This window comes from Strix aluco, chromosome 5 (genome assembly GCF_031877795.1).
Source record: "Strix aluco isolate bStrAlu1 chromosome 5, bStrAlu1.hap1, whole genome shotgun sequence".
NCBI classification, from domain to species: Eukaryota; Metazoa; Chordata; class Aves; order Strigiformes; family Strigidae; genus Strix; species Strix aluco.
In genome coordinates, this window is record NC_133935.1 from 13,817,018 (window position 1) to 13,835,220 (window position 18,203).

Here is an 18,203-nt window from a genome sequence, read left to right on the forward strand (position 1 = left end):
TAACTTTTCTTAACCACCATCAGTTTTGCCACCAGCATACAGCAGACAGTAGTACTGATGAAGCTTTTGGTTCTCAAAATGAAATGTGCTACATTTATGAATAACAACTGAGTAAAACTAATTATACTTAAGACAGAGCTAGTGTTCTAAGCCTTTTTTCATTTGCCTCAACCTTTCAAACTCATCTTCTTGAAATAAATATGCCCATTCTTAGCTGTCACTCTGAAGTATTAATCAAAAATAAAAACAAACTACAAAGTACTGCTCTCCACCACAAAGAAAGAAACCTTGAGCAGAAGTGTCTAATTTAATCTGCTTCATATGTTAATTAGACAAATGCTTTTCAGAGGTCATAATGCAAAATTTGGCAAAAAAAGATGGTCAAAAATAGCAGTTCAGGTTCTATGTCTTACCTATGGATGAGATGTAGGAAACAAGACCTCTTCAAGCTGGAGGACATTTGGTTAATGACTTTTACAGTTATGAATGTTAGAGTTTTCACAATGTTGGTCAAGTAATTCTGCACACAGGGAACAGGAAATCACTTTCCGTTTTCTTTAATTTGTCTTCATTTTTTAGACAGCCTGAGCTTTACAGGGGTCTGTATTCTGAAGTGGTTCCAGATTCAGTGCTCTTCCTCTTCTCAACTGTCCCAAATAACAAAGCACCTGAATGTTAAAACAGTATTGTTGGCCTTTCTCAAATTCTGTTCAATAATCTTAGTGGGTGAGATTTGAATTTTGAAAAGTTGTAATCAGCGGAGAGTTTGAATCAATAACGGTTTTGTGACATCTTGAGCGATAGCTTGATGTTCAGTGAAACTGAGTACCTGCAGTCTTGAAGTTTTCTGAACACACTGTTATTGCAGCCTGAGAAGGTGTAAATTCCAATGGATTTACCTGTTGTGTTGGGTTTTTTTTCTTTAATAACAGTAAACCCAGCAAAATTTGCCGTAAACCCCCTTCCTAGATCAATTCTTCTAGCAAAATGCTAGGCAATTTTTCTGACTTACTCATGCAACTGGCTTATTATGTCACTGGGGAAAATCATAGGTGAGAATAGGTGCCACAGTGAGGAGAATTTGAATGCATGTCTGCCTACACTCTGATCTGGGCATGCCTTACAGAATGAATCTGAGTATTAGACAGGCTGCGGGGAAAAATCCCGCTGTGAGGGTTCATATAGGATTGAATAAAAATGTTATCCCTATTAATAAACCAGGACTCCATGAAGGATGACTTTTTCCTGGCCAGATCAGGTAGTGTATCAGCTTGCAGGGACTTTTCCCATCTTCACTTTTCAATTTCATGAATAAAAAACCCCCAAAAAACCATACTTAATAAACAAGTTAATAAATTCCCAGCACTTCTTTCATCATCAGAACAACCAGAGGAAAAACACTATATAAAGAGCATTGAATTACAGTTGTGACCTGGTCTTATGACTATGCTTCAAAATTAGGTGTTTCTCCATTTTTTGACCAACACTGTAGGAATAATTTGAGACATAAAGGGAGTATCATTTTACAACATTCCAAAACAATATTTCAGCTGGAAAATGAATGGTACCAGTAGATGCTAGAGTAAAGACAGGCAATCCAACTATGAAAGTACTCCTCATTTCCTATCCCAGACAGCTGAAACAAAACAGATGTCACAAAAAAAAAAAAAAAAAAAAAAAGAAAAACAGAAGTTAATCAAAATCTAAATCATCTCACTAAAGAAAGAGTTCAGACAACAACAGTGATATAGGGTCATAGACTCATACAAACTCCTTGTTAAAGACTCATTTTCTACCTCCTGAAAAAATACGGAGGAAATGAAAATATGCAAATTATACCAGGAGCATGAGCATTTCGTGAAATATTGCGAACATTTCATTAAATATCATACTGCCTTTAGGCAGTTAACAGTGGTTCCTAACACAAATCGTGTATTGTTGTTGCTTTCAACTCCTTGACAATGGTGCAATTTCTAGATATGCATTATTTACACTGACCTAATAGGATCTTATATTAGCATCATTTAGACAAAGAAAAAGATGCAGGTTATTTAAAGAGGGAGGGAAGAATGCTGAGAAGGGTGGAGGTCAAGACAGGGAGATGGAGCTTAATCTAACTGTTTGGAAAGGTCTACTTTGCAATACCTTAGTGTTTAGTCCAAATAATTGGAAAAGGAATAGCCTCGGGAGGCAAAAACAATTCTGAAGAGCTTTAAGTAGAAGTATATGCAATCTCTTGTAGTGATGAAAAGCAAATTGAAAAAACAAGAATATTGCTACTGAAGTATAAGTTCATCTATCTTGTTAAGTTCTACAAGTCCGTTAATACACTTTCATCAACAATGGTGTACACAATTAGCATTAATACTAAAATTGGGACAAAAGGGACTACAGACCTTAGGTAAGATTGTGCTTCTTTGTTTTAAACATTGCATACATAATACTAAAAGGCATGAAGTTCCTGATGGATCTCAGAAGACAGAGGACAAGACCCTGCTTCCTATCCATTTCTCAGTAGAAATAATAAGCCCAAAGACTGGAAGAGCTGTAGATTGTATAGAGTTACCCTGATTGTTCTGGCTTCTCAAAGTAGAACCAACTATGTTTCATCAGACCCACCTCCTTTTAAAATCTCCGTCATTTCACTGTAAAAATGAATGGTATAGATAAAATGATTACCAGCAATATAGCTATAGTGGTTTTGTCAAAATGAGCCTAAAATTAGGATTGTTTGACTGACGTTAGAATTTATTCTGTATAGGAAGATACCTCCCTCTGTGTTCTACTCCCTTCAAATTCCTGATGTGCAGAAGGAACCACTGAAGTCAAGAATGTGCTGGAGGAGAAAACAAAAGAAAACAACATGTAATGTATGTCTATTTTTTTAAGTCTTTCTCACTATATTGACAGTTCCAAGAGTTAAAAATATAAAAAAAAGCCCTCATGAGACAGGCTCCAAATTTTAAACATTTCTATGTATTATAATTTGTAAGATTTTGTTATAGATTTTCACACATATTATGAATGTTTTTATTAACTTTGGATTTTTTTAAACAGCCTTTTAACATCTATATTCTGAACTTTTCCCATAAAAAAGTGGGAGTGGAAGAATCAGGACTTTCTCCCCATTGTTTGCTTGTTCACTTTTTACTATTGAAAACTGTGTGTGTAATGCAATCACATAATGCTGGAAACTTGGTCTTTGGGGAAAACCTCTTATCATTTAGCAAGAAGTGCTAGCGTTGCTGATAGTAGTTCCCATACTTCAACATCAGTATCAAATCTTTAATGTGAAAGTTAAAGGGTTTTAATGTGTTAACTTTTTTAGTAACAACCAGTCCAGGTCTAGGTCTGTGAATGATGATGCCATGTTTTGTTAAACTCCTGAGCATGAAAACCTAGATCAAGCTGACGCTGAAGCCAACAGCATCCCACAGGAGTTTCCATCAAAGAGGTATTGTGCTTTATGAGGGCCATGTAACTGACTCAAATCTCAAGCAAGAAATTGCCAGTAAGTTAAGAACAGATGTACCTAATTTTGTTCTTATGGGGGAAAAATCACGGCCATTACATTAACTAACAAGGCATTGCACATGCGCAGATTATAGCGGTGCATCCTCCAGCTCCTATGTTTTTAACAACAGACTTTTATGTAGGTTTCTCATTATGTGTGTGTCTATACCTATCATTATGTATCTCCTAAATCTCCCAATTACCATAGTTATTTCTAAAAATGGTAGCAGGGAAAGGGTGCTACTTAACCTTAATAAAATTTCACTTTTTGTTTTATTCTCTTGTGAAAATATCTAGCTAGTAAGCTATCACCTGAAGAGCTTTGCAACCCTATCATCCTTGGGAGTGACCATTTTTAGGGCCTGAATTTTATTATGTCCTACTTTATGGGTGAGTTGCTGTTACTTCAACAACTGTCAGTCACAGCATGGGCTTGACTTAACTACAGCGAGTACTACTAGCTAAAGTGAAGAAAAAGACCCTCTGTTAGTATATGCAAACTTATACTGTAACCGCTGAAACTGTGAGCTGATGAGCTCAAGTGTGGACTGAGGTTAAGCCACTGAAGTCTTGGAAGAGCCAGCTATAAAGAAGTCTTGGTAATGGTATTTCTGAGCATGTTTGATAATTACTTGTCAATATTATATTCTCAGTGTTCTTTTTATTGCTGTGATTTCACTAAAATTCATAATCAAGGATTTAGCTGTCTGTTCTGCACTTGCACTGAAGGAGAACTTCTCATCATTTGATTGCACGTAAGGAAAACTTGTCAAAACCACTTATATTTGTCTTTAAATGTGAAGTTTAGCATCATTATAATTACACAGGTGAACCCTTTACAAACTGAGAAATCATTTTAAAAGGTAAGAGAACATTTTCATAAGTGGAATTCCTTCTTTGTTGATATATTCAGCTCAGAGTTGTGGTGGTTGCATCACACTGTGAATGCAGAGTGTCCTAACAGTCACTCCTCACAATAGTAGTAATTCATTCTCAAGGGAATATATTAAGAAATATTTCTTTAATATGTAAGTATCATTAGATTGAAAGGTACTGATTATGTATTTCAAATTGTGGTTACCATAGTTTTATTCTTAACTGGAAAATGGTTGTGTGTCATGATGCAGCTCACACACAAATGACCAGAATGCTTTCTGTTTTCCAATCACTTCCCTGCTATGTATTTAGCACCTCAAATTTGTTGTCACTGGCTTGTTACTGAGAATAAAATTGACCATTTCAGTTCAGTGCCTAGGGGAAAGCTATTTAATACTACGACTGATACTAGCTGACTCTCATAACAAAGTATCGAGGACTGATTCAGTGGGATTGTAAATACTACCTTCTCTACTTCTAAAGCCAGTCTTTCCATAGAGCAGTTAGGCGTGTAGGTATAGTGACTTGAGAAAAAATAGCTATTAGCAAATCAAGTTCTTTCTGAGAGAAATTGAAAAGGAAATTTCCATTCTATTTGTTCAGTAATTTTCTGCCAGAAGTTTGAAATCAAATAAAAATGTCATTTTTACTGGTTCTGTTTCAATGGAAGAACATTCTGTTCCTGCATTTTGCTTTGACTTTTATACAGAAATACATAGCGACAAAACCCCAGAAAATAGAACAAAAATGATAGCTGTCGCTCAGCCATTCAAAACAGAATGCCATTTTGTTTTGGTTTATACTTCTCCCCATACTATAAAACTAGAGTGAAATGAGCATGTTTATTTATAGAGGAAAAAAGGTGATCAGGTACTCAAAGAAGCAATTTTTTTACCGTAGGTAAGATATTTTTTGTATGTAATAGACTTCAAATCCTGGATATGTAGAACTTCCATTCCCAGGGTTGCCAGCACAAAAGATGAAAATAGTGAGAGAAGCCAACATATGAACAGCAGTCTTTTAAATGCTGGGGATCTGGAAAGGCCTGCTGTGTTGCATTATATTTGTGGATTTCAAACTGCAACATGCAGATGTATGCACATGAATAATTTTGAGCACAAGAGCTTTAATCCCCTTGTAGAAAATAGAATCAGTCAAATGTGTAAAGGTACCACATGTATTCACAGTTTGGTGACTGAAGCTTAAGACCAAGTTCTGGGACACTGACTTTGTTTTCAGATATCTTAAGTTTTTGGCATATGTGCATGAAAGAATAACTCTCTGAATTCATGCTCTCTGTTTGCCGCCTTCTGCATACATCTGGGAAATCTGATTTTTTTATATACTGGATTACTTTAATACTAGAGAGTGAGGTATGAATTATTATTTTTGAACTCCATGGATTTTTCTACTCTAATTATAGGATTGATAGTCTCTTTGACAGTACGCCTGCCATTGTGTGGACTTGAAATGAAAGAGTGAGAAGGTACACAGCTCAGAAGTAGTTCATTTTAATCTTCGATGCATTCACTAAATAATTCAGTATCACTAATGGAAATCAGATCTTAGCACAGGGGTGGGGATGTGGGGCACTCAGTTGCCAGGGTTTGGCCAGCTCAATAGCTTGGGAACAACAATGGAGCAAAAGGTGAAAAAATCTTTAAACTATTCTTGAGTTCTCCTCTTTGCTTTCCTGGAATCATGTTACATATTTTTGGAGCTGCTGTTGCTGATGGCTAGGGAGGGTGAGAGAAAGAAATTGATATTTACAGTGTATCTGAAACAAACAAGGCAAGCTCAGCTCGAGCTGACCTTTTTAACTGGTGTGCACGGGGTGGCGTTTGCTTTTTGAAAAGTACAGCCTCATTCTACCCAGCAGTGGGACTGAAAACAGCAAAGCGCTTCTTGGAAGCAAAGTCCGTAAAGCCTTGTCCTCTGAATTCGTAGTCTGAGCTTTAGAGCAGAATTTTTCAAGGGCATCTTTGGAAAAAAGCGCAAACTCCTGTTAGAAGCTGATGAGATCCAAGTAGCTATCTCCTTCAGGTGGCTTGTGAAATCACTACCTAAAAGTACTGAGAACCCCCAGCTCCAAAGGGAAAATTTGTTTCTTTTCAAAGAACTGGCAATCTGCAAGGAAATTCTCCTTTCTAAGTTAGCTGTGTGTCCAGGCTAGAAAAGTAACAGTCAAAAATTGTTTTTCTTCAGCATGGGTTTTTCTGTATGTCACAAGAAATATAGACTAGGCTGTAGTTCCAGGAATCATGTAAGAAATAAAGCATTGGCTGGAAAACAAAGTCAGGAGAGACAAAACAGCAGAGAAGTTCTGGAGATAAGCCTCTCCAACTTCACAGTTCTTTTAATAAGGAAAATATCCCTGTGGCAAGTAAAAGGTCATAGTTTGTCTTCCATCCATCCCTTTTCCCATGCTGTCCTGTTCTTTCCCACGGGGAACCAGCACAGTAGGCATCTTTAAGGCTGTGATTAACATATAGTTGATGATTTTTTCTTGGTAAAAACAGTTACATTGGTCTTCCCAAGATTGCTGTATTCACCAACTGTCTCACCTCCCCTGCCTTTACAAGTTCTATCTCAATAGCAAAGGTTCAATCAAGAAATTCAAGCGTTATACTCCATGAATATCAAAGGCATCAATGACAGTGGGCAATTTGGGGCAAAGAATATCCTTCTGTATTTGTACAGTGCTTATTGCAATGGAAACACCAGTTAAGCCTCAAGGTGCCATTGGGACAGAAATTATATTAATATTAAAACACATTTACTTTTTGTCAATTGAAAACTGAGATACTTTCTTTTCCAGCCATAGGTGCTTCAGACCATAATCTGCCATCTGAGAAGCTGTGTTAACCTCGTCTGCAGTTTTATTTTGGACTTTCTGAATCAATACCCAAGCCGTATCACACAAAACTAATTTCTGTGCATGTAAACTCAGTTTCAGAGAATTAATTTCTGAGCTATGGAAAACTAGGTATGGAGAAACATTGTGAGCAAATTTGGTCAAAGATTGTCTGTTGACATTGTTTCTAAAATGTAGCGGACAAATGAGGCTTCTAACCTCACGCACATCTTTGTGAAAAGCAGTTGCTTTCTGCAGAAAGTTTCCATTGTTTGCTGAACAGCTGAATGTGTTTTCAGTGTTTTAGCTAAGACTCAGATTTCTGTGAGAAGACATCTCTTGACCCACTTTGACAGAATCTGTTTTGGGTTCAATCAGTGTGAGCTTACAGATGGCCCCTGTCTTCTTTCCTACTTTCTCTTTGTTACTCTGACACGACCGACCATCTGAAATGTGCTATTGTGGTTGTGTGGAGAAACTCCGAGGGCTTAAACTGTCGACCACTACCAGGTGTTTTTTGATGGAAAGTGTCTTTCTCTAGATGTTCATGGTGCTTAGCACTGTGATGCCAAGAAGCCCTCAGGAAGGCTGAGGCTAGCTATCAAGGATCTGTTCAGCTTTGCATGCTCTAAACAGCGAGATGAAGTTTACTATTGAGTGCTCATTTCCACTCGTCCAGCTGCTAGAAAGGATATTCTCTCCATCTCAAGCCATCATTTTACACTGCAAATCAAAATTGTTGTTTTAAATTACATCACTGTCATTAAATCTGCCGGTGGTGCAAATCCTGAACAGCCATGCCAGGACTAAACACATAACTGTGTGATGAAAAGAAGATGCCAAGGTGTGGATGGAAGGGAGTAGTTTACTTTTCGAAGAAAGACTCCAGGTGGGTGCAATTGCCCACGCTGGGACTAGCCGCACAGTGCTTTTCATTGTCACAGATGGTAGGTGTTAGATGATGCAATGTGTATGGTGCCAGACAAATTACTTTTTTAGCTCATTCCTCTGGAAACAGGAGAAGAATCTGAACTGGATTTCTGTGCAAACCTGGAGCAGGAGCTGCAAGCTGCAACCCCAGTAGAGACTCAAGCAGTCAATGGGCCCAGTCTTTCAAATCAAGTCAGCTTGCTCTGGGGATGGGGAATTACACAGAAATCACCTGGAGTTTGGAACAAGTCCACTTAGTTTTAAATTAAGCTGTGAACTGGGGAACACTCTTATTCAATGGATGTAATGAACCTACAAGTTGGAAAAGCCTGCTCCTAAGTGAAAGCCTTGATATAACTCCAGCAACCACTGCAACCAGAAGTGTTGAAACACCACGATGAAAGTTGTGTCGTGGCTCTTTCAGCCCAAACTGAAATCAAAAGCTACTTTTTTTTTTTTTTTTCTTTTTTCGTTTCCCTCTCCCCAGCAGGATTTCCAGTCCAACACCGCCGCGGTCTAACTGGCAAGCTGGAGGTCAGCGAGGCTAAAGTTAAAGCTCGCCAAACTCCGACAGCCAAAGGCTACGCGGGCAAAAGCTGTGGCTTGCCTGTGCCTGGAACGGTAGCTGAAGCCCCGGCGAGCTCCCGCACCGGCCGGCGGGTACCGTGAGGTGGCTGCCCCTTGCCCTCGCCTCCCGCCTCCGTGGACGGGGGCGCCGTGAGGAAGAGGAGGGGAAGTTGCTGGCCTTAAAAAAGCCCGTTACCGGCCCGCGGGCCATGCCCGCCACAGCGGGGGCCGCGCCGCGCCGCCCCGCCGGGCTCCCCCTCGGCGGCGGGCGCACGGGGAGCCGCGGCCGAGCCCCCCCCCGCCGGCGGAGCGGCCCCGTCCCGCCCCCTCCCCACCCCCCGGCGCCGGGGGCGAGGCTGCCCCGCGGGTGACCCGCCCGACGGGCGCGCCCCCGCCGCATCACACGAGGGGGCAGCGCGGCCGCTCCCTCTGCCCCGCCGCCCGCCTGCCTCCCTCCTGCCTCCCTCCTCTCGCCGCCTCGCTGCAGCCCGGGCTCTGCCGAGTCAAAGCGCGGATCAGGTTCCCTGCCTCCAGTATAAAAATCTCGGCGAGAAATCTCCGGCGGGAGAGAGGGACCGTGCGCGGGAGGAGCGGGGCGGGAGGCGGCGGCCGGCGAGCCCGTCCGTGGGGGAGCGAAGGGACGCGCTGCGGCGGCGGCGGCAGCAGAAGCAGCAGGCGCTGCTCACCGGGGACGCCCGCGGCTCGCCCCTCTCAGCTGCGGGAGAAGAGCTTTTTGCCGCCCGAAGTAAGTCCGAGGGGGCGGCGGGGGCTCCTGGGGTCCACCTGAGGGATGGTCCCCCCGCGGGGGAGGGTGGGGAGCGCTTTCCCCCCGTCCTGCCCCGGCTCTAGGGGATTTGCCCCCGCGGGGCTCCGCAGCCCCGGCCCTTCCTCGCCTCCTCTCGCCGCCCGGCGCCGCGGAGCGGGGCCGTGGGGTCGGGTGGGACTCGGCGGGGTGGTGGGGGAGCGCCTGCTGCCCTGCAGGCACCTGTCCGAGGGGCAGGCGGGAGCCGAGGTCTGGGGGTGCCGGGGAGCGGGACGGGGTGGCGGGGTTGGCCGTGCTGGGGAGCGCTGCCGCGCCTGACGGCCGCCCCGCTCGTGGGAGCGTCAAAAAGCCACGGCAGGGTGAGAAGGAGAGAGGTGGCCGTGGGGGACGTGAGCCAGCGGCGAAGGGAGGCAGGAGTCCTCGCGCTGATCCGTTTCGAGAGGACAGAAGGGCAGCGGAGTGACCCCAGAGCGGCAAACCCCCTGCGGGTCCCAGTTGCCCGGTGCCAGGAATGTCCCGGCTGAGACTCGGGATAATCAGGTTAAATTGGAGCCTCAGACTGAGCACTTTAACTAATTTTTTTCTTGGGACTTTGCCTTCTTATCCCTAGTTTACTTCTAGTGGAACAACTGAATCTAGCAAGTGCTGATAGACCTATTTAAAACTGTTGTTGTTAGTTTCTGTCTTTCTTTTCCTCTGGAGGGAGAGGTTGGGAGAAAACAGGAGTTAACAACGGTGAAAACAGAGTTTTCTCCTGTTGAGCATACGCGTTATTCCGCAAATGTGTCCTGGTCTCCAACACTGATGCTTCTAACTCCTTACCCTCCTTCATCCTCTCCTTTTTAAAAGTAGAGCTTTTTATAGGGCAAGGGTAGTCTTCATTCTTCAGGAGCTCATCTGCTCCTTTGACATGTTCCAGCTGCCTGTCGCACACCTCTCTCTTCCACGCTGCAAGTGGTTTGCCTTGGCGGTGAATGTCTACTATGCATTAGCTTTGTGACACACTCTGCAGCTGGATTCTAGGATGTAAACCCTAGAGACTAGGTTGTTCTTGGGACTAATGTGGAAATGTTTGCGACATGCATAAGTCTTTTTCGGTGAGATAACCCTTCAGCTATGGGTAGGGGTAGGTGTTTTAACTAGATCCTGTTTGCCCTAAATGACTTGTATTAAAGTGGAAGAACGCTTTACCTGTGGCTCATCAACTCTTGAACTCTCTGCCCTTTCCTTGTTTTCCCTTTGGAGCTCGATTTTTTTTGAGCTTTTAGCAAAGTTCAACTTTTTGGACAAGAAATAGACTGAGTATGTAACTGTGCTAGGTAGAAGGAGGGAAGAGTTGGAGAGAAAGAGAGAAGGGAAGGATATGGGAAAATTTGTTATAAAGAAGTACTTGACTTTTACATTTTCTGGACAGTGTGCTTGAGCTAATTTACAAAGCAAATTTTAAGGTTTTTTAAATTTTTTCCCCCTGTGTATTTCTGTTTCCTGCCTGCAAAGAAATAAGAATTTTTTAAAAAAAGGAAAAAAATGTCTGAACTTTTGATCAAGAGAAATAGTCCAAAGGGAAAAATGAACCTGCGTATTTGTGACAAAATTTGTTAATTTGCTGTAGCAATGAAAATTTGGAAGTGAATTGAGAGGGTACTTCATTGGAGAGGACGAACAAGGAAAAAAGCAGCAACAAAAAAACCCTGCTGCATAATTTAGTGATTCTTCCTGAAGAGAAGGAGAGCAGGGGTTTAATATACTCCTGTCTCCAGGCTAAGCTAAACTGTTTGGTGACTTATGAAGCTTTGGATGAAATTGAAGGACACAAACTGACTGGTGTTAGCATGCTCCAGAGCAAGCTCTTGCGTGGAAAAAAGAGAAGCCAGCAACAGATCTTTCTTTTACAAATGGTAAGTCTTTTTTTATAGTGTAGAAGTGGCCTAAGAAAAACAGACGTTTTGCAATTATCCAGATGTCTATCACCAGTTATTTGAGATGCAGTCTGAGGCTGGTACATCCTTGACAGCAGAAGGTTGGTTTTATCATAGTATTATAAAACAGTGCTGCTATCACAGTACCATATGCCTTTATTCCTCTATGCCCATTCTGACACTGAGGACACTTTAGAGGCATATCTTATTCCTGACACAACTGTACTGATGGACTTTTTGTGTAGATTCATCTTTCTGTTGCTAATGTGAATATTATTACTTAGCTGACCTCCAGCAGTCACGGCTCCAGCAAGGTACTTCCCTGACATGTTCTGTATTTCTTCTTGATCATTCTGGGAATGGTTGTTCCTGAGTCCTCAGATAACGATTAAAAATAATCCTTTATAGAAGCTTTGAACATGCACTCATTTAACTCATACTCTTATTTTAGTGTGTTTTTGTGACAGGAAAGATACAATTTATCAAGTGTGATGGTGCAACAAGTGTTTTAGCATAACACTAGGGCATTAGGGATGGAGCTGGCATTGCCCATGAAACCTCCTGCTCTGTTCAGGCCCCCTCATTACCTACACTCCCAACTGTGGTGTTTTCTGTGGGAACTGGTCTTTAACAATGTACGCTTTGCTTCGATATTTACAACCTCTTGCTGATCAGTGTATCAAAAGCATTTTCATTTAGAGGATTCATTTCAGGACTTTAATTGAGGAAATCTCTTTGTTTCAAGCCTCTATAATAAACTATTCAAAGTGCTGTCTTTGAACGAACTAGGTCACTGTAACGCGCACACACACAGAGTGATTCTCATCTGCTTAGGGTAGCCTGCATTCGGTTGAGCCATATCCCTGGTGAGCTTGTCCCTAATTTATCCTTCTTGGACTGGCTTGTTCACAGGGAGCTTATGCTGAAAATTCACTGCTGGAGGTCATTCTCCATTCTTGGCATCTCTGGCAGCCTTAAGCTTAAATTGCAGCCTCATTTTCTATCCAATCAATACCACTCTTATGTGGCTGAGTTTCCATGGTGCCCCCAATCTTCTGTCTACATATTGATGTCTGACAGCAGGAATAGCATTCTGTGTTGCTATATATACTTACTAAACCTGTCAAAACTATTTAGGGTCTGTCGCACTAATTTATATCCATATCCTGATATTATTTGTATCTGTTGAGCTTTGACTGATGGAACTCGCTGCACTAAGGAATCAGCCTCAACAATGCACTCCAGGGATGGCTCAAGGGATGGACGTTTTGAGAAAGGGAAAAAGACTCTCTTCTAGAGTAGCTGGGGTAGTCTAGAATCCTTTGAGCACAATAGAGTCATTTTGAAAACATCCAAGTCTCAATGGCTCCAAGTTAATGCTTTGGAAATCATTCTCCATTGTGCTGCTTTGAATGCATAGAGGGTCCTCTCCGATGGAGATGTGGAGAGGAAAATAGAACAGTGGGCATTGTCAAGTGTTCAATGTGCATTTGAGGCGAGTTGGGGGAAATTTGAGTCAGTTGTTTCACATCAACTTTCTTCAGCAGAAGCACTGTGGAAAAATGAAATTAAAGGATCGAGCCATGTCTTCTGTAATGTGAATGTTTGTGTTTTACTGCAGTAACCCACAGGGCATTGTAGTTGTGTAAGAAACGGTATGACCGTGTCTCTGTGGATTGGCACAGCAGCAACTAAACAGGATGAGAAAAGACATATCTTCTGTGTGTCGTTAACTTCCAAGGGACTGATACTTGTTATTTGTGCCAATGGTAATAGACACTAAATAAAAAACTGTAGATTTTTTTTTTTATTTAAATATGCTTTGCAAACCATTGATCTTATATCAAACAGATGTGGTCATCACCTGGAGAAACTCTTCAATCCTGCTGTCTTTAACATGAGCTTGATCCAGCCCATGAAATGAGTTGGCTGTCAGTATGGAATTTGCTGCTTAAAATTTTGTTTGCGCTGAGTTGCCAGAAGAACTGATTTTATGATGCCAAGTTCACTAATACTTTTCAGACCCTCTTCAGGCTCCTACAGTCTTTTCACTAGTGAAAAGTAAGGACCTTTAAGACTTTAAAGGCCATGTTGCAGGTGGTGTTTGACATTGTGGTTCAGTTTGTTAAGCTTTCAGCAATGGCTTACCTTACCATGGTAGAAGGAGTCAGAGGGACTTTACCAAACTAGACACTCTCTTAGCCAGTATATCCCACCTTATTTTATTCCAAGGAGTACAGTTACTGAACCATTTAAAATATCTGACTCTACTTCCTGCAGTGGCACCATGATGATTTTTTTTTTTTTAAACTTTTCTCATTTCCTTGCTTGCTTACATATGTGGGAGTGACTTTTTTAAAAACTGTAGTCATCTTGCAGACTGCTTTTTAATGTCTTTCAGACCGAAGGTTGAGAGACCACAGCTGTAGGCAGTTTCACGGGAGATGAGGGGGGAACGTGAATATCATAAAGAGCTAGATACATTACTGATGCAGCCAGGTGATTTCCACCCCCTCTGTCCCTCCACTCCAAAAAGACTCTGCCCTTCCTTGCTTTCCCAGAATAGCAGATTCTGGTTTCAATGTGGATAATCTCTGGAGGTGAGAAGTAGTCTTAAATCGGAGGTAAGATCCAGTTTTGCTACATTAAGAAAAATGTATTACTGTGTTAATTTGGGCCCTAGTAGCACGTTGCTTTGCAAGTACCATTGATTGCATGGCAGCTGCAACGGAGGGGTTTAGGGCAGAAGAACATGACAAGAGTTGGGGATTTTCTAGTAAAAATAGTCTCTGAAAATGAGTAGTGCTTGGGGCTCTAGTCCACTGCCATTTAGTAAACTGCAAAGTTCAAATTTAAACTGGACCTTTCTCCTCTGAGGCCTGCCAGCACTATTTCAGAGCTTATTAAATGTTTCATGAGAGTGTTATAAAAGTCTTCCTTCCTCATTAGTTTCTACAGAGTTTCAGTGTAGCTTGGACGTTGTAAACATCCCCTGTTTAGTTAGGGAATGATACCATTGTCAAGTGCCTGTGGGGAGGGAAGAGAAAGAGGAGAAATTCTCAGTCCAAATGCTTGCCTTGACACTGGTCCGCAGCTAGCTAACAGTGTAAATGAAATTCAGTTTTTGCCATCTTCAGACGATATGTTTGGAGCAACTCACTATCTGTATGAGTTCTCCTCCCAGGAGTAAAACCAGACAGAACAACTTGGAGGGAAGAGTTGGCCGGATGGGCTCTTCTTTCCTTCATCAAGCCTCTCTCTATGCACCCGGACTGATGCTCTCTTGCCTTAGTAGGGCTGGTCCAGCTGGCAGCAGAGACAGGCACAGACAATGAGGTTGAGTTTCAGGCTTGAATGCAAAGTTGGTCTTGATCTTCTGAGATCATTAAGGAAGATAGACCACTCTGCTTCTGACCACCATTTGACTTTGCTACCTGCATCTGTCTGTTGCCTTAGGCTGTCCCCGAGGACTAGAAAGGTAAAAACCAGATAATTGGGCTATACGGGTATAAAAGACAGGAGGAATTACCTGTGTATTGACACAAGCAGCAAATATATAGATATCTGTGGAAGTCAGAATGGCCCTGTCTGATTGCAAGAAACAAAAATGACTGAACTTGCTTCTCAAATTCAGTTCCATTGGATATCAGGCACAAACCCTGTTTTGTTCTTGTGTTTTGCTTCTCAGAACCACGCAAACAATGGCATTAGTTTCATAACCAACTAGAGATGATCTGACTATTGCATTTAAGGCTTCCTTGTTTCGACCGGATCACTAGTACAACAGATTTATTTATGTATTTATTTTTTTAGCTATACTTCTCACACATCATGTATCTCAAAGTGCAAAAGAGTCTTAGTAGTGCAGTGCAAATGTATGCGCCCATCTGTAGCCAGCAACAGAAGGCTCACAGTCTGGAGCATCTTTGCCTCCATGACAGGAGCATCCAAAATGTGCTTAATACTGTGTGTAGGTAGTTCTCATATGAAAACCTTTTTATTTAAAAGTAGCTATTTTACAGGTGGGTTGTTTTTTTTTGTTTGCTTGGGTTTTTTTGGTTTTTTTTTTTTTTTTTTTTTTACAGGTTTACAGCATGCAAGTAACAGTGGAAAGAATGACATTGTCTCAAAATGCCCATTTTAACATTTCTGTGATGCTTTTCTAGGCACTTTTATAGACAGTAATGGATGGAGCTTTTAAGAAAGGTCTATTGTCTTTGAAAGTGATATAAGGAAGGGACTTAGAAATAGCCTTGTTAGAAGGATGGCACCTCTAATATGGTGCTGTTTCTGCAGTGTTACAGAACTGCAAGGTCACAGTTTCCTTTTGGACAGCTGAATTTCTTCCATTTCCATATTGAGATTTATTTCAGCTTGCTAAGAATCATATTCTTCCTGTTAAGCAGAGATTAGTAATAAACCAGACACACCTACTCCCACCATTATTCAGGGAAAGTTGATGCTTCAGCAAGAACTTCATCAGAATAAGGGCTACAGAGTTCAACCTAAGATTTAGAAAGGGTGCCCACCCCTTTGTTTTGGTGACAAATTCTTCAAAATAAGACACAAATGAGTTATAATGCTGGTAAATGGTTGTGACTCTTCTTGTACTTCTTGCAGCAGAATCTCATTACTTTCATTGGAAGTGCCTTTAGAGTGAAGCACCTTTTAGTAAATTAAAGATAAATCAAGAGAGTGTTCTGCTATTCTGTCTTAAATCTGGTAGGAAAACACTTTTTTTCCTTTAGTTTGAACAATAAAAATTATGTGTTCAAAAGTAGCCTCCCCACCCCCACCATATTAAACAGAAATAGTTTAAACTTCTTGTCCTATCTACTTAGGGTTGTTTCTCCTGGAAACCCAGTCTTCTGTGGTAGTACCTTAGCTTTCCGTCCAGTGCTGCTGAAAGGCCCCTGAGATGCAATGATTGCTTTCCCGATAGCTTGTGACACCTGACTGCCTGGTTGTTTGGATTGCTGCCTTCCCAGAGGTCACAAAGATGTTTTTGTTTGCACAAGAGTCACTTGCTTTTATTAGAAGCCTGCCTGGGTGCAGCTGATATGCAGTAGGGACCCAGGGGCTGGAAAAAAAAATAAAACTCTAAAGCCAACAGATAGGATTTTCAGAAATCTTCCAAAAACGTTGCAAGCTTTGATTCAGGAACTTCATGTCATTTCACTTATTAAATCCTCACTTTCCTAAGATGTCCCTTTAGCCCATGTTTCTTTTCTGATTTGCGCGTTGTCAGATGCTTTTGCTAATCTCTGTAGTTGATGCTTGCTTAAGTGATTATTTGGCAGAAGTGTGTGAGCAGGCGTGTGTGTGATTGTCGTTGGCATGACAGTTAGTATGATATGGCATTAGCATACTTGCTCCATGCTGCAGGCCACCTCCTCTTCTAGGCATACTTATGCAGCAGGGAAAAAAAAAAACCAAAACAACAGAAAGCCATGGGGGAGCCAGTTATTTGTATGGTGATATTCTGGCCAGTTTGACCAAAGACCTACAGAGTTCAGAGGAGCCTAAAAGCTGCTCTCGTTTTCCTTCTATTACTAATCACAAACAGATCATTCACCAGCAGAGGATTTATGAGCTGCAGGGATTATGGGCTGCCTAAATAGGGGTATCTACGTTGAATCTAGTTCTTGGGAATTTCCCTGCACTTGCAAAATAGCGTGGGAACCGTATTTATGGGGTGATAAAGAAGAAAAGGCAAGCTCCGCTCCATGTTTGTTAGCTCACGAACCTGTCTTTAAATGGGACATAGAGTTTAAATTTGTGTTTTGGACTCATTAATATGGAACAGCCATTGGGATTATAGGTGTATGTGTCTTAAGAGGTGTCAGTCTCTCAATTGCTTGTAATTTGAGCTATAGTCTTTGCATGTCTTGTGCATTGGAACAGTTTTAGGGACTATGAGTTTTCTCACTGAGATAATAGTGGGATTTACTTAGACAATGTAAATGTAAAAGTACATATGAAACCTTTGCTTGATAGGTGCCTTAATTTATAAGATTAAACACAGTTAGCGGAAATAAAAATCTTCAATGATACAATAGGCATTCAGGTGCATGCCCTTTATGGGTGGGTGGGTGGGTATGAAATCTCTTGTGATAACTTTTATAGCAATACATTTACTCTGGAGCCTTCAGCAGCTTCACTTGATATTTTTCTGGACATCTATTTAAGCATGAGCTGCTCCTGTATTTTTGGTTAAAATCAAGCTATCGAAGAGCTGGTTTTCTCTTCCACTTTCTGATATAAACTTCTTCTATCTGTCCATGTTAATAACTGTACCTTTCCAAGGCACGGTGTGGGCTGGGCATAACTCCCTGACAAAACCCATCACTGTACGACCACCTGGTGCTGTGAAGGTTCTGGCTTTTCCTGATGAGAGGTGGAGGCTGCCCTCTTCCCATGGGATCAGTCCTCGGTTATACCTCTGAAAGGAGAAAATTTCTGGGCTTAACATCTGAAATGGTTTTGTGAAGCTGTTTGGAATCAAAAATGTAGGAAAGTGGGGAACATGGTCTCTCCTTGTCCCTAACTACTTGCAAAATTCGTCATGTTTTCACGATGAAAAAATCTGAAGTTCAAAAAGGGATGGGAATGGAAGGAAAAGTGGGTGAAGTCCTTGCTCTTAAGTATAACTTTGATCTAGAAAAGTTATTTTGAGGCTGTTTCAAAAAATATTTATAGATCCTTTTAGTATTTTGCAACTGAGATAATATTTACAAACACCCCTTCTTATACAGTAGCGTAATGTGCTACATCGTCCTGG

At 41.6% G+C, this 18,203-nt stretch overlaps 1 protein-coding gene across 1 annotated transcript in view; it reads left to right on the forward strand.

Annotated features, from left to right (window-relative positions):
* Nucleotides 1-9,137: 9,137 nt before the first annotated feature.
* The window catches only part of PTN (pleiotrophin), an 82,402-nt gene continuing 73,336 nt past the window's right edge, over nucleotides 9,138-18,203 (forward strand). The window contains exon 1 of the mRNA XM_074826021.1: nucleotides 9,138-9,485. The gene's annotated coding sequence lies outside the window, so the exon portion shown is untranslated. The remainder of the gene's footprint in view (nucleotides 9,486-18,203) is intronic.